This window comes from Dasypus novemcinctus, chromosome 6 (assembly GCF_030445035.2).
Source record: "Dasypus novemcinctus isolate mDasNov1 chromosome 6, mDasNov1.1.hap2, whole genome shotgun sequence".
NCBI classification, from domain to species: domain Eukaryota; kingdom Metazoa; phylum Chordata; class Mammalia; order Cingulata; family Dasypodidae; genus Dasypus; species Dasypus novemcinctus.
Genome location: NC_080678.1, coordinates 11,709,300 through 11,725,818, shown reverse-complemented (window position 1 = coordinate 11,725,818; position 16,519 = coordinate 11,709,300).

Below are 16,519 nucleotides of genomic sequence, written 5' to 3'. Positions count from 1 at the left end.
AGCCTTCGCGCTTTCACCCTCTGCAGACGGTGTCGAATGCCGGCTGTGACAAGGACAAGGACAGGCTAGGGGTCATTCACCAAGCTTCTCACAGTACTTTAGTGTTCTCAGAGCACTACTGCTTGCATTATTAGTTCATTCAGTTTCTTCCTCAGTCCATTCATTCATTCATCCGACAGGCCTCAGGGAAGTGCCTGCCCCACCCCAGGAGTGAAGCTCCAGTGAAAAATAAGACCTCTTGCTCCCTTAGAGAGCTCACCATGGCAGAAGTCCAGCCCCAAAACAGAATTCTCTCCCAGGCCCTGGGGACCGCGACGAGGCAAACACAGACGCCGTGAAGGGGGGCGGGACGGCGCTCCTCCGAGCCGGAACCAGCAGCCGGGGCGCAGGCTTGGGATCCCACTAGGCCCCCTGTGGGGGCTCCATCAGGCCTGGGCCCTTTGCGCACAGCAGCCCGCGCTGCGCCTTCCACCGGCTCAAGCCCGGATGGTGGGGGACGGGGAGCCAGTGGACACGCCGTCCGCTAGTGTGGCCTCCCCGCGTCTCCTTCTCCCTCGCTGTGCTGAGGGCTGGGGCCCTGGCAATGGAGCTCGGGGTAGAAAGAAGAGAGGAGTGGGCAGGGAAGAAGGGTGCTTCCGGGCAGTGGGTGGGGGACGGTGAGATCCCAAATAACACAAAAATAACATGGCTTGGCGAGCTGCCTGGGTCCCACTCGAGCCCTAGATTAACCTTAATCCTGCTCTGCTCTTTTCCAGAGTCAACAGGATTTGCTGAATTTCATAACTCCAGTGGGGGAAGAACCTTCAAAGAACAAGATAAAAAGAAAAATGCACCTAAATGCAATGTTTTCACTAATCGGAATTTGGGGCCCGTTGACACTTGGGAAAAAAATTGAACGCTTAATCGTGAGGTAGCCCCACTTCCTTAGAGCACCTCTAGATGGATAAACAATGGATATCAGATTACGCTTTTAGCTGTTTCAAAGATGAAAATAAATCTTAGCTATTTATCAAATTAATCACCCTATAATCTAAAGACAAATGGGATTCCTAGGGCAGGATTCAGCTGGTAATTTAATACCCAAGTTTTTCTGATCAATAAACCGTTGGCCTGTTAGAATATTTAAGTCCGGCTTAAAGTCATTCAGGAAAAAAAATCTATTAAGTTCTTTGAAAGTTCATCTTTAATTTAAAATGTCACTTTCCGTTTGAACATTGCAGTTTACATTATTCTAAAACAACGCTGATCTTAATTTTAATCAAAAGAGAAAACAAATGTTTTGAGTCAGAAATATGTAGTAATGTGTGCAGCCTTTTAGTCCACAAGTATCTGAGCGTCTGTATCATGTGCCACCACAGCGTCTGGTCCGGTGGGTACCATTGGAGTTCTGTTCTCGTAAGTGGCGGCCCTAGGTCCAAGTGCATGTGAGGCTCTTGGGATGCCATGGTGCTAAAACACAGTCCTTGTCCTCGAGGGACACACATTTGGGCAGTAAGGAGAGCCTTATGGTTCAGAGGAGCAGGGTCCAACAGACGTCAACTCAGGGGACTGCAGAGCACAGAAAAGGCCATCGCCCTCACGGTGGCATCTGGGAAGGTGCCAGGGGCAGTGCCTGCTGGAATGTGAAGGCCACGAGGGATGCTGCAGAGAGTCACTAAATGAGTGGGGAAGAGATTTGTCCAGGCCAACCCCAGTGACTTTAAAATTAGAGCTGCAATTTATTGCCTGTCCAAATTTAGCAATGTTTACACCCCGGGGGTTAGAGGTGATGCACGTTTATTGGTGCCATAAAAAAAAAAAAATAGTAATAAAAAATAAATTTGAGACCACATAATGATAAAAAACACTAAGCATGTAGCAGGGAAAAAGGCAGAAAATACGTGTTTTAGAATGTTCCCCTATAAAAACTATCTGATTTCGTGTGCTCTGCCCAGGAGGACGCAGAGCTTTAAAGAACTCCAGTTGGGGTCACTGAATAAACTGGGCTTGTGGAAGTTGTGCAAAATCTTCCTAGAATAATAGTGCAGAAAGCCTTCAGAGGGGAAAACAGAGAATGAGCTGACTTAGAAGTTGCTGACTGTTGCAATAGACCCACGTAACAATCTTCTGATAACACTGACCGTAAAATAGAATGGGAAGGTTTCCATTGTCTTGATTTTTTCCAGTGATAATATTTAGAGCTTTGGATGAAGTATGGAAACGTGGAAAGGAACATCCATTCCAGAGGAAACTTCTAGAAGAATTTACAGAGTTTATGCATCTGTACTCAGCTAGAAAGGGAGACATGGCATTTATCTAACATCTTTGTTTTCAAAATTATAACTATTTTTATAGCACCAAAAGGAGGGCAGTAAAAAGTGGGAATAGCCAACTGCCCTCTGGGTGCCCATCTCGTAATAGACATTCTCCAGGTGGCATATGACCATGAGCTAGCCGCAGCTGTGGTGGTGAGAATGCTAACTATTTGCCAGGTGCCCGCTTAAAATGCTTTATACCCATTCTCCCATTCTACCTTCATAGCATCCCCTGAGAAAAATAGAGATATATCTTCATGTTACAGATGAGAAAACTGAGGTTCAGAGAGGCTACTGAGTTGCCCAACATCCCATGACTTAATTGTAGCCAAGCTTAAAGAAACTCTTAGCTGCTGAAGGCTGATGGCCTCCACTCCACTTTGGATGGGCACAGGAAACATCTCAACTGAGAAACCCATCAGGTTTTGATATTTCAGCACACTCCGTGCCATAACTGCAATTAAACTGTGCTGCAGAGATCAGCACAGATCAGTCACAAATAAATCCCAAATGTGTGGCATGGAAGAAGGCCCCTGAGAGCCAGGCTATCTGGCATTTTCTAAGAAACATTTTGAGCAAACAATTTGCAATCAGAAAAACCCCAGCTTCTGAGAAGCCTGCCTCCTCATCTTTCTCAGAGAAATTGAGGTGACTTTACCCAACAAATTAGCTCAGAATGTCAGAATGTGGGTGGGAGAGGGGGGGAGTTCTGAGGTAAAAGAAAAATAAGTGTAATTGCTTCTTTTTTTTTCAAAAACGCATATTACTTTGTTCATTATGAAATAATGAAGCATTATTTAATCTCATTATGAAATAATGAGATTGAGTAAATAGCACATCTGCATTCATGCAGTGGTATAAAGTCAGGAAATGTTTATCCCACTGACATTTAAAAATAGCAGCTCAATTTTTCTTAGTAATGAAATTGTAGGTGTTTTCATTACAAAAATATATTTTATAACAAATACAAATATGGCATTGTTAAATTAACCGTTGGGGAGCCTCTCCTACGGAAGGCTTTCTCCACTGGTTGGGTTTTGAAATGCAGATTCCACTCCTTCAAAAATGAAGCCTATTTGGGGGTGCCGATCACTATGAAGCAAAACCATCAGTGAAACGCAAATAAAAAAATTTACAAGTCAATATAGAGACTGGGGTTAAATCTGGGAAGCCCTATTCTGGTATGTACACCTGCCCTCTTGTGGTGTGCATCTGTATGGTCATTTCCCAGGCATTCCTCAGCTTAGAAATAGGGGGTCCCAAGCAGTATCTAAGTGGGTGTCTCTGTTCCTAAGCAAGAACCGTAACCCTAAATACCTCTGCTTCCCTTCAGCAAGGACTTCCTAGGCAGCTCCTCTGCTAAGCACTTACGTTTGGTGAGGGCCACACGGGAGCAGATTTGTATGACTGGCGTTTCACTGTGTTGTTCCAGTTCCTCAGGCTGCGTAACAAGTCATCCGAAAGCTTCATGGTGCAAAACAACCCTTCTGTGAGTCGGGAATTCGGACAGGCATGGTTTTTCTCGGCTCCACAAGGTCTGGGTCTCCTGTGGAAGACCCAAAGGCAGCTGCTAGAATCTGCTGAGGCCTTGCTCCCGCGTGTGGCTGGCGGTTGGTCTGGCGTGGACTGGCGACCTCGGTTTCTCTTGACGCGTGGTTCTGGGAGGGGTCTCTACACCTGGGTCCGCGTGGGCTTCCTCAGAGCGCGGTGGCTGCGTTCCAGGGGTGAGGGTCTCGGGGGAGAGAGAATACCAGGCAGAAACGTTCCCCTTTTGTGACCTGGGCTCCGAGGTCAGGTGACCATATTTTATTGGTCAAGGGGGCCCTGGTTCATTATAGGCGGGTTCACATGAGGGCACAGGTCACTGGGGGCATTCTGAAGATGGACTGTTCCACAGTTCAATAATGAACCAGTATTTTATTTTATTTTTGGGTGAGGTGTGACCACATCATCTTCTCCCAGTCCCGAGATGCTATCCATCAACGGGGGGCCAGTGCTGAAGACTGAAGCACCCTGTCCTTTGACTGGAGGGCCTCTAGGAAGATGGCCAAGGAAGAAAGTCCTAATTAAAGCAAATCACCCCAGCAAAGAGGAGGCCAGGTTCTACTACAATGGATTCGGCTCTGGAAGCAAAACTGGGGGGCAGAAGAGGGAGTCGAGAGTGGAGAGGTTGGAGTGGGCAGGTTCCAGGAAAGGGTAGAAACTGGACCTTCCCTCTCCTCTCCTCTTGTAGACCCTTCAAGACCCTCGCTCCCTACCCCCACCTCCGCCTCTCTTTTAAGAGAATTCCATCAAGGGCATTTTGGAGAAACATGAATGACTAATAAACACGAAGAAAAAATGCTCCATCTCACCAGTAACCCTGGAAACAGACATTGAAGCAGCAATCAGTTACCATGAAAGAACTTTTTAGGCAGGAAAGGTTGCGGTCAGAATGCTTTCTCAATGAGTGTAGCTTCATTTGATCAGAAAATTTACTGCTGCCTGTAATTAGTTTAGTACATCTCACATCCTAAATTCAGATTTTTTTTTATTTTTAAAAATACACGTGGGAAACAGATGTGGCTCAAGTGATAAGGCCTCTGCCTACCATATGGGGGCACCCGGTTTGATCCCTGGGGCCTCCTGGTAAAAAAGAAGAGAAAGCATGCCTGCACAGCGAGCTGAATGCCTGCGCATTGAGCCAAGTGCCCGCACAGCAAGTCGAGTGCCCATGTGGTGGGCCGACTGCCCATGCAAGTGCCCGCATGGCTAGCTGAGTGCCTGTGCAGTGAACCGGTGCCCACGTGAGTGAGTCACACAGCAAGATGATGACACAACAAAAGAGAGACAAAGGAGAGTCGAGGTGAAGCATAGCAGAAACCAGGAACTGAGGTGGCACAATTGACAGGGAACCTCTCTCCCCATCAGGGGCCCCCAGAATCGAAAATCCTAGAGGAGATAGATGAGAAGAGAAGACAAAAAAAGAAATAGATACAGATGATCACACAGCAAAAGGACACAGACAGCAAAAAACAGGGGTTGGGGGTGGGGGCGGGAGAGTGGGAGGGGAAGAATACATTTATAAATAATAAAGAATGTATTTTGATTCTCAAAAATAGCCTTCTATGCAGGAATACCAAACACTGGTATTATGATCACGGCTTGAGGGCTGTTTCTAGAGAGGAGGGTGTAGGCAGAAGCACCCGCGGTGTGGCCAGGGACTGCCTGACGACCACGCTCCTGGACTTCCCACAGCAGTCCTGACCTAGAACATTCTGCATCACTGTCAGTTTTGGAAGCGCGGAAAGGGATGTGGCTTATGCGCCTTGGGGTCAGGGTAAGAACGGGATGGTCCAGGGTCAGGGCTGAGATCTGTGAGGGTCGTGACAAGATGGCGCTAGGCCGACAGATGGAAAGGGTTTCTTCCTTCTTCCCCTTCCGGTGGGGATGTGAGGGTGCGGACTTCTCAGTGAAGAAAACGAGAGCCAAGGCTCAGAGGTGTCCCTGAGTATCACGTGCTTGGGAACGGCAGGTGCTCTGCGCCTGTTGGGTGGTCCAGGAAGTGGGTGGTTGAAGGTTGGACATGAGGGAGCTACTACCTCGTTAGGGACCATCACAGGAAGGTCGGACTTGATCCATCGACAAGAAGCTTTTGAAGGTTTTTTAAGCCAGGGACCAGGCACTCACTTATGTGTCTTAGGAGAACTGCTACACAAGGTGGTGGGCCTTGGTTGGGAAAGAAGATGCATTGGAAATTGACCAGCCAGAAGTGAGGGATAACTAGGGCAGCAGCCGTGGGGATGGAAAGAAGGAAATTTCTAAAGAGACCTTTTGGAGGTGGCATGGCAGGATGGGGGAGGGTGTAGTGAGAGGAGGGGACGGTGGCATCTGTAACCAAAATGTGGAAGACAAGTGTGGGCGAGCCGGTTTGGGGGAGGCTGAGCTCACACTTGGACTCGCTGAGCTAGGTGAGCCCAGGAGAACCCAGGAGCAAGTCCCCGAGGAAACAACCGCGGCCCTGCCTTGGCCAGTCATCTCATGGAATCATGTTTTTTTGTCTGCGTGTCTCTTTCCCTGGAATGCGTCCCCCTGGAGGCCAGCAGCTCTGCCTAGCATGGAACCTGGCACTGTGGAATTTTGCCGAATAAATGGCTATCTATAGAAGGGGATGACTCTGCAGTTCCTTGAACCTGGGAAAAGGGCCGAGCAGACGTCCAAGTCGGGCTGTTCGTAGGTCTGGGTAACCTTTGTTGATCACCCATTACAGAAGCAGTTTTCAGAAAACATACAACTGATCAAAATATTTCAGTTATTGGAACCTCGACAGTGGTGCCATTTCTACTGGAATGTGGGCCGGTCACCAGATCTAAGAGCTATAAGCTGCCTGAGAAATTGTGGCATGAAAACAGCCCATAAGGCAAGACAGGTTATGCCCCATCTGATTATTTGCTATGGATGGATGAAAGCAATCTGAGAGATTTGAATAACAAAGGTAATCAAGTTCAAAACTGCAAAGCTGGGAAGTGGACTTGGCTCAGTGGATAGGGCGTCCGTCTACCACATGGGAGGTCCGCGGTTCAAACCCCAGGCCTCCTTGACCCGTGTGGAGCTGGCCCATGCGCAGTGCTGATGCACGCAAGGAGTGCCGTGCCATGCAGGGGTGTCCCCTGCGTAGGGGAGCCCCACGCACAGGGAGTGCACCCCCTAAGAAGAGCCGCCCAGCACGAAAGAAAGTGCAGCCTGCCCAAAAATGGCGCCACACACACGGAGAGCTGACACACAAGATGATGCAACAAAAAGAAACACAGATTCCCATGCCACTGACAGCAACAGAAGGGGACAAAAACAAGAACATGCAGCAAATGGACACAGAGAGCAGACAACTGGGGACGGGGGGTGGGAATAAATAAAATAAAATAAAATAAAATAAAAAACTACAAAGCTAAAATTAAGCAACCTGGGAACTATGAGCCACAAAAACAACTTATTATTGAAGACCCCTGGTATGGGAATGACCCTGACTTTGAGACTGTGTACCAGCAGGGAGATAGGTGCTGCAGAGCAGGTTTGGAGAAGCCACATTAAAGTTACATCCGTTCACTGCTGAAGGCCAACAATGATTAACATCTTTACAGTGATGTTCTGGATTTTTCAATCAGTGTGTTAAAGAAATGTTTCATAGTTCAAGGTCACAACTGTTGTTGTTTTTTCCAATTGATTTACTATTTCTCATCTTAAATAATTGTAATGGAAATCAGTATTGTGTTTGGCAGATGGATTAATAAAAAATCTTTGATTCAGACAGTATGGGGTACATTAAATATTTTTAAACCAATTAGACCTCTTATCTTGCCCCAATTACAAAAATAATGAAAAAAACAAATAGTAGAACCACAAAATATAATGGTTTTTTTTGTGTAATACAGTAATTTCTTCCCAGTGTTTAGCCTTAAGGTACTAATCCAATGACAGCCAGCATTCTAATATGCTTAATTGTGATCGGAATAAGTAATGAAACCGGGAAGCAGATGTGGCTCAACTGGATAGAGCATCCACCCACCATATAGGAGGTCCAGGGTTCAAACCCAGAGCCTCCTGGCCTGTGTGGTGAGCTGGCCCACACGCAGTGCTGTCATGTGCAAGGAATGCCCTGCCAATAAGGGTGCGTCGCACATAGGGATGCCCCACACACAAGGAGCGTGTCCCTCAAGGACAGCCACCCCATGCAAAAAGCGCAGCCCACCCAGGAGTGACACCGCACACACCAAGAGTTGACACAGCAAGATGATGCAACAACAAAAAAGAGACACTGATTCCTGGTACCACTGAGAATGCAAGGGGACACAGAAGAACACACAGCGAATGGACACAAGAGAGCAGACAATGGGGCGGGGGGAAGGGGAGAAAATAAAATAAATCTTTAAAAATAATAAGTAATGAAACCATCACTATAAGGCCCAAGTCAATATCTTAGCCTATTGAAATTTAAAAATAATCTACCTCTTCAGTAAATTGATATGGATAACCTGATGGGTAGATGTCCTCTATTCACCTATACTACCTCTCTTTACCCCAGAGCATTTTATTGAATTTGATACCCCTAGTCATAGGAGTTCACCATCTTGAATGTAAGTATCCTAATTCACACACACCTTTAGCGCGCATTTGTGTGTTAAGGTTAGGAAAGAGAGAATGATTTATGGAATTAATCTTTTGCATCTTTGGTTATTCTTAATTTTTGTATTTATCTAGTCTATTTCATAAGGCAGTCACTTTTTTTGCTCCCATTTGGACCCCTTTGCCTTTGAAAATTTAATTTTTCCAGAAAGGATACTGAATGCTGTTTGATATTTTGTTTACCTTGACAAACAGATTTGTTTTTACATGAACACATAAGCCAAATGCACATATATTGGCTTAGATGGGAAAAAATAGTTTATTATGTTGAAGTCCTTAAATAATGTTATGTGTTTTTTAATATATATAGTTACCATTTGTTAAGTGTTTACTATGTTATAAGAGCTTTACATGAATTAGCTTATTTAACTCTTTTTTTTTAATCTCTCCCCTTCCCCTGTCCCCCTCCCGTTGTCTGTTCTCTGTGTCCATTTGCTGTGTGTTCTTCTGTGTCTGCTTGCATTCTTGTTAGTAGCACTGGGAATCTCTCTCTCTTTGTTGCATCATCTTGCTGTCTCAGCTCCACTCCTGGGCAGGCTGCGCTTTTTTAGCGCAGGGCGGCTCTCCTGCAGAGTGCACTTCTTACGCTTGGGGTACCCTTCCGCAGGGGACACACCTGCGTGGCACAGCACTCCTTGCGCGCAGCAGCACTGCACATGGGCCAGCTCCACACGGGTCAGGAGGTCCTGGGTATTGAACCCTGGACCCTCCATATTGTAGGCAGATGCTCTATCAGTTGAGCCACAACAACTTCCTGTGTTAGGTATTTTATCAGTGTTTCATTTGTGGGAAAATCTAGGTTATTCCTGTGTACACTGAGATAACTGTATCACATTCATCTGGATATACATCAAAATAAACTGGGGTGAAAAAAATATAAACTGGGGTGTATGAAAAATATAACTTAAAAAAAGTGAATGGCATGCCAGAAAGAGGAGGGAAAGAGGGTAGGAGGGGAGGGAGAGGGCCCAGGATGTGGTTCTGAGGACCCTTATATACAAAATGGTTGGAAAAAGAGAAGACAGTAAAGGGATGAGGGAGAGCAGAGGGGAGGGAGAGAAAACCAGCCCAGCAAATATATTTGCCACCAACTAATCCCACGGATACAAACACAGCCAATGCCCAGCAGCAGGAGTACCTTGGATACGGCCCTTGGGTGAAAAGATGGAGATGACCTGTCTAATCCAACACTTTGGGCGAGAATGGGTCAGGTCTATTCCATCAATTTGCATGTAGAATCCTCTCTATAGCCAGTCCATAGGAATAATCCAACTAGTGTCCCCCAAGTCAATTTCTCACTAGAGATCTGAATTCTGTGCGTGGTTCTTTGACTCGTCTTTCTACTTCATCTTTACCAATGGAAAATTTCCTAAACATTATTACTTACCTCATAGGATTCAGTAGATTGAAAGACCTGATGAGTGATCATGTTTTATGAATAGTAGTCATTTTGGACATCTGTAATAGTCAACAATCCTCCTGATGAAAGTGAAGAAATTCAGTCCAATGATACTTAGTTGAATTTCTCAGCTTTTAGCTGATTTAGCATTGGAAGCCTAGCACGATATTCTCTATTCTGAGTAATAGCATCTGTTAAACAATTAACTAATTCCTTTACTGATTGATTTTTCAAAGTTTTTTGTTGTAAAGCCAATTTAGCCTCAGAAAACGTAGAAAACCGAGGGAAAGTGATCTCCCCAAATTCTACCTCATCACAATGTTCTGTCAACGATTGCCAGACCTTCCCCATCAGCGGACAGTTTTTTAGTTGTAAACATGGTGTATTTTGTAGCCTGCGTTTTTTCACTTAACATTATCTGATTCTTTTTTATGAGCAAAGAAATGTGATACTAGGTGCTGCTCACGCAATTCTCTGAAAGGCCATTGTTGGAAGGATTGGTGGGTGTTTTCTAAGCCCCATCGACTTCAGAGAATCAGGAAATTAAACTTTTTATTTATTGGTCTTTGACTTTCCCATAAATGGACCCGGTTCTACCTTGTTTGACTGCATTGTAAAAGCAGACATGGTGAACAAAGGCATGCCAATGAGTAATTAGGCGGGAGTCACAGCCACGCTTTATGGACCGTTCCTACCTGCCAAGCTGCCTTTGAGACACAAGTCTGCTCCTCAGGCATTAGATACCCTTAGTTTCTTTGCTTTGAAAAAGAAAAAAATCACCTTAGGTGTTTGTTGTTATTTTTGGTCCAAATATTGTTGTTTTTTAAACTAATTTTTGCCCAGCCATTGAAAGGGAAAATGAAGAGAGTTACAATTTAAAAAATACTCCTCTCTGAATCCAATTAATGTTATAGAAAGCATGTGTGCATTAATTCTGCAGAGTGAGTAAAAGCCAGCACCAACTTTCCAACTTCTCTTTTTCAACTTCTTCACGTTTTGTGCCATCCCTGAGAGGGTGGGTTATGCCAAGTTCCTCTGTAACTTCCAGTGGGGCTGTTAGTCCTGGCCAGAGTTCAGGAGGAAAAGTAGTTTCGCTTTGGGCACTTTTACCCATGAAACGTATCTTTGCATATACTTAGTCCAGAGCAAAATTGTCAAATTCTCCACCAGTGATCTCAGCTATTAAATAAATAACTAAAGAGAATTTATCTTCAGAAGAGAAACTTCAGTGAGTTATTTTCCACAAAGGTGACCTTAGTAAAACACTGTCATCTTTGCTAGCACATCTTTACTTAGCTGCTGCAGCTTTGTAGAGCAAAATGATAGTTGCTGCTGGCTCAAATGAAAATCCTCTATTTAGTTCAAAATCAGAAGGTTAAAAAACACCCAGATCTGCAAACACTGGTTCTGGTGGTTGGCTGTTTTGAGAACAGCCACTCATTCCTAGGGCAATAAATCATTACCGAGGACCAGACAGAGTGCTGAGCCCGTGGCAAGCCGAACGTGGAGCGGTGAGCCCTGCCCTCGAGGTGCTTGAAGTCTGGGTGGAAGATGAGGTTTGTACCCTGATCCCTGACTTGAACGTGGGCCACGTCAGGCCTGTGAGGGGATTTGGAGGAGGAGGCAGCTTTGCCTCCAGCTGGGGCTGAGGCTTGAGGGGAGGATGGCCAGTTCTTCCCCTAGTAAGGCAGGGTGAGGGTCAGGGCCACATCAGACCTGCTGCCAACCCAATGTTCCTTGGCTCTCCAGGAACTAGTGGAATCCACCTATTGGTGCATGAGAATTGTAATTGGGGACCCAGTTTTGTGAAGCTTCAATGGTAAGGTGTCTTGATGAGAAATGAGTGCCACCCAAATTGCTCCCTGCAACCAGAAGAGACCCAGGGGTCAGCCTGCAGACCTTATGCCTGGCTGTTGGAATCTGCCAGCCAGCTAGAGCTATTACCTAGAGAACTCTTGCCCTGTGCCTAGAGTTTGCTGGGTCTTCCATGCATTTCCTCACTCCTTAATCATAGGAGAGGGTCCTACCATCAGCCACAATAGAAGGATGTGAAAACCAAGACTTAGAAGTAACTTGCCCAAGGTTATGAAAATAATAAGGAAATGAGTGGGGAGGCAAACAGCAGTCAGCTGGGGGCCAAAGATTCACCCTCAACCAGCAAGCTAAGACCACACTGCAAAGACATTTGGGAATGCTTTCTGGGCAGTCACCTTGCAGAGTGGCAGTATGGCAGGCAGGATGCTCCAGGCTGGGGCGTGGAATTAAGGCAGACAGGAGGAAGCAGCACACAGGCTGCTGATTGTCCCCAAATGCTGATGTCATCCAGGCCTGAGAACCCCAGTGGCCGCCATCCTTCCCTCCCCTGGCCTCTGCCTGCTTTCCCACATCCCTTCCGTTCCCCTCCACCGCCCCCAGGCACCCTGCACTGAACCCATCCACAAGGGCATCCACCACTTCCCCCCAGCTGAGGCCCCTACCCCGCCCCCGCGTAGCTCTTCCCGCTTGAGCAGGGTGGAAACGCAGCCTGGCTTCCCCCAAAGCCAACACTGCGGCGCCATCTTCCCAGCTGTAAGGTAGGGTGGGGACACGTTCCATCTGCTGAATAAACCCATCATCCCTCACAAGCACTCTATTAATGCTTAATTTTACCTATCATTAGGCTTTCAGTAAATAAATAAATGAAATCAAAATAACTGCTTATATCCATAAGTAATCAGAATGTATTTAGTGCTTCAGTAAATAGTTTTTTCCCTAATTTCCTTTAATTAGCAGAGAAAGAATTAAAATCAATTCCTTATCCAACAGATAAAAAATTAGCCTCAGCTTTCGCCTTTATGGGTATCCAAATTTTAATGTACACAAGAAACACAAATTCATAATTGCTTGGTAATATAATCTGTATCCAGTATTAAACACATTTCTATGACATTTTTCTTATCTCCCGCATCACAGTTTAATAAAATTATAATTATGACCTTTCAATGTATCATCACCTGATCCACGCTTAATCATCATTAGTTCCAAATCTCGGCTGTGGCAAGGTGGCTGCCGCATTTCACTGTCTAACAGAGATAGCCTAGACTGTATGCACTTAAGAGCAAGGAGGGAGAAGCGGACTTGGCGCAGTGGTTAGGGCGTCCGTCTACCACATGTAAGGTCCGCGGTTCAAACCCCAGGCCTCCTTGACCCGCGTGGAGCTAGTCCACGCGCAGTACAGATGTGCACAGGGAGTGCCCTGTCACGCAGGGGGACCCCTCGTGGGGCGCGCAAGGAGTGTGCCCCTTAAGGAGAGCCACCCAGCGCGAAAGAAGGTGCAGCCTGCCCAGGAATGGCACCGCCCACACAGAGAGCTGCCACAGCAAGATGACAAAGCAAGGGGAAGCACAGATTCCAGGTACCGCTGATGGGGATGGAGGCGGTCACTGAGGAGCATGCCGCTGATGGACACAGAGAGCTGACAGCTGGGGGGGCAAGGGGAGAGAAATAAATAAATCTTAAAGAAAAAAAAAAAAGAAGCAAGGAGGGGCCCATTGCTGCTCATCCTTGAACCCCAATACTCACCTCAGTGCCTAACACAGAGCAGGACCACACAAAAAATATTCATTCAGCGATGGCTCCATGAGGTGTGTGGGCACACCTTGCACTTATTCACGTCGGTGCACATGGCACCATGACTACACAACCGAGCTCAAAAGGAGTAGAGCATTTGGAAGGGGGAGGGTGCCGTGCAATCGCCGAGAATAAGCAGGAAATAGTCCGATTCAGTACAAAATGCTGCGTGGTCAAACAGCGTGATCTCTCCCGTGGGACTTGATTGAGCCTTCCTGACCGTCTTTTGGAACAGCACTGCCACTCCTGTTGGAGAGGCACTGGACACGTCACTCACAGCATACAGCAGTCATGGAAACTTCAACAAACGTCATAAATATTTATAACAGAAGAATATTGAAGACAGTTTCACTGTCTCTTCTTTGGGCCTAAAGACTAGCCAGCACTCGGCGGAGAAGGCTATGTGCTGCTGTGATTGCTTCTGACCCTGTGATAGCTACAGGGACCGTGCATCAGGAGCAGAGCTGTCCTTTCTGTGGGGTTCTAGAATGAGTCTCTGCAGATGATGCAGTTAGATCATCTGAGGAAATAGTTGTCCTCAGCTGGGAAGTTCTGTCTAGCTCTCTCTTTGGGCGGGGGAAGGGGAAGAAGGGAAGGAAATGTCATTTGTGTTCTTGTGTGAGCATCGCTTAATTTGGGAACCTGCAGATCTGTTTAATTTCTGTTGTGAAAGAATACAGCGTTTGAGGTTATTTTGGTTACTCTGTGCAGAAATCACACGCTACACCTAACAAATTCAACAATTTCATAGAACCAGAGTCAAGCGCATGAGTTACAAGTTTATTCATTCCATTTATTCAGTGAGTCAGGCTCTGACAGGGGGTTGATTTGTTGTTTAATATTTGGGGGGATTATTTTGGTGTATCAGTAACATGTTTACGTAAATACTGTGTGTTAAATGAGATGTTTTCCCTTGTTTTGATAGGTACTTATAAAGGCAACGCACAGCATTTCACACTTACACAGCACTTTCCGCATCACCGCGGCTGCACCAGGATTAGCTCGGTGACTCCTACCCTGCGAGTTTGGGAAGTGCCAGCCTCCCTTCACCCAGGCCAGGGCAGGGCTCCATCAGCACCGCTGAGTCTCTAAGCCCGGGGAGGAGCTGGCGGTGTCCTCCCCAGGTGCAGGTTCCCCTGTCACCCTCAGACCATCGACTGTGGATGGCAGCAAGGAGCTGGGAAGGAGAAATGGCTTCTTCTTGCTCATTTGGTGGTTCTTGGGGTGTTTCCATAACAGCATGGATCCTTCCCGCAACTCAGAGGAACATATGGGAGCCTATACTTAGCTCCTCATTTCAAGCCCTTCCTCCCGACACCCATCTCCGCTCCCCACCCCCACCCCAATATGGCACCAGTTCCGTAGGTTGAGAAAGTGTTGAAAAGTGTCCTTTCCTCCTGACTATGGGCCAGCGGTAGTGGGTCCTGGACTTTGGCTGGAATTGCAATTGATCACTAAATTGTGAAGTGGAAATCGTTCCTAGAATGACTGGCCTGTCATTTGTGGTAGAAGAAACACGCGGCCATGACATCTGAATTCAGGGAAGGGCTAAACAATCAGAAATGGCTTTGGGCAAAGACATCTACAAGATGCTCAGAACAAAGAGGGGGTGCAAAGCAATCTTTAGAATTAGTTGTAAATGTCAACATAGAACCAATAAGAACATGCTTCTCCACCTAAAAATAAGCAGCCCCTTAAGAGTTGGTTTCACATAAGAAATCATCACTATCACTCTACCCTTTTATCTGTTGAGTCCAAGGGTCTTTAGATCTGATCTTTGCAAATAGAAATTAGAGACACAACAATTCTGCACGGAGCCATTACCTGTGCAGTGGGTAGCTGAGGCTTCTTGTATCGCTCCAGAACAGTTAGTAAGCAGCATCACTCCAAACATTATTACGAAGCTATCAGCAATTCTTTTAGTGTCAAAGTCATTTCTAAGAAGACACAAGTCCAAATCTAATTCATGAACATGGAAAAAATCTATAAACACCTGCATAGAATTGATGAGCAAACTGGGATGCTTTTGTCGGTTTGCTGACTGTTTGTCTTTTTCTATATTCAAATCAACACACTAAAAGAATGGCTCAACAATGGCAAGTTAATGATGTTGTGCCAAGTTATTAACAACTTTGATTTTTGTAAAGCAAATGTATTTGGGGTAAAAATCCTGGAACCCCCAGGACCTACCCCTACGTTAAAGGGCTGAGCCTGAGTCTTTTGTTCTCAGTTCACTCAGTTAAGAATTGTGAGGTAGTCGTGTAAGAAAGAAATCTTCTGGAAGAAAATAAGGCTCACCCGATTGTGGAGAAGAAAAGAGTTTATTCTCACTCTTGCAAGAAGGGGCACATGACCAAAAAACATGGCTGGCCCCCCGAACAAAGAAAAATACATGATTTATACCCCTAAGCCTAGCACGCAAGCCCCTTCTTCTGTTTCTCCATAGATTGGATACTTCAGAGGTTACAGCCTATCCGAGAAGTCTAACTTTCCCGCACAAAAGTTTGTGATTAACCACTTCCCCCATCACATGCCAACAATTTTAGTTTTTTACCTGCTCCCCTTTGCCAAATACGGAATGGAATTTAGTGCTGAACTGGTATTGACTTAGCTCTTTCTTGGGCATCTTTTTTTACTACCTATAGGACTGGCTTATGCTGGTTTCCTTTGTTCCTGCTTAAACTGGGAGTGGGAGACTGAGGCAGTAGGCTGCCAGGTTACATTAATTGATATTTTCTTCTTTTATGTGAAAACTAAACTAATCTTTGTTTCTTACAGTCAGACAGTGATGTTTACTCTTTATTTAGAAAACAACTAAGTGAAGAAAGACTGGTGTTAAGAAGAAATTCTCAAATCTGTGTTTTTGTAGATGGTAAGTATACCCCTTACTCAGCGCTTCCAAAGAGCAGGCACCAGTCTTTCCTTGTCCCCGTGTCTCTCCTTCACATAATTGCAGGTTTGATTCTGTACACGATTTGGGCAATATTTTCAATTTCATCTGTAGTAAAATTAGTTACGAGTTAAACTTGGAGATTGTTGGTGTCTGGATGGAGGGAGG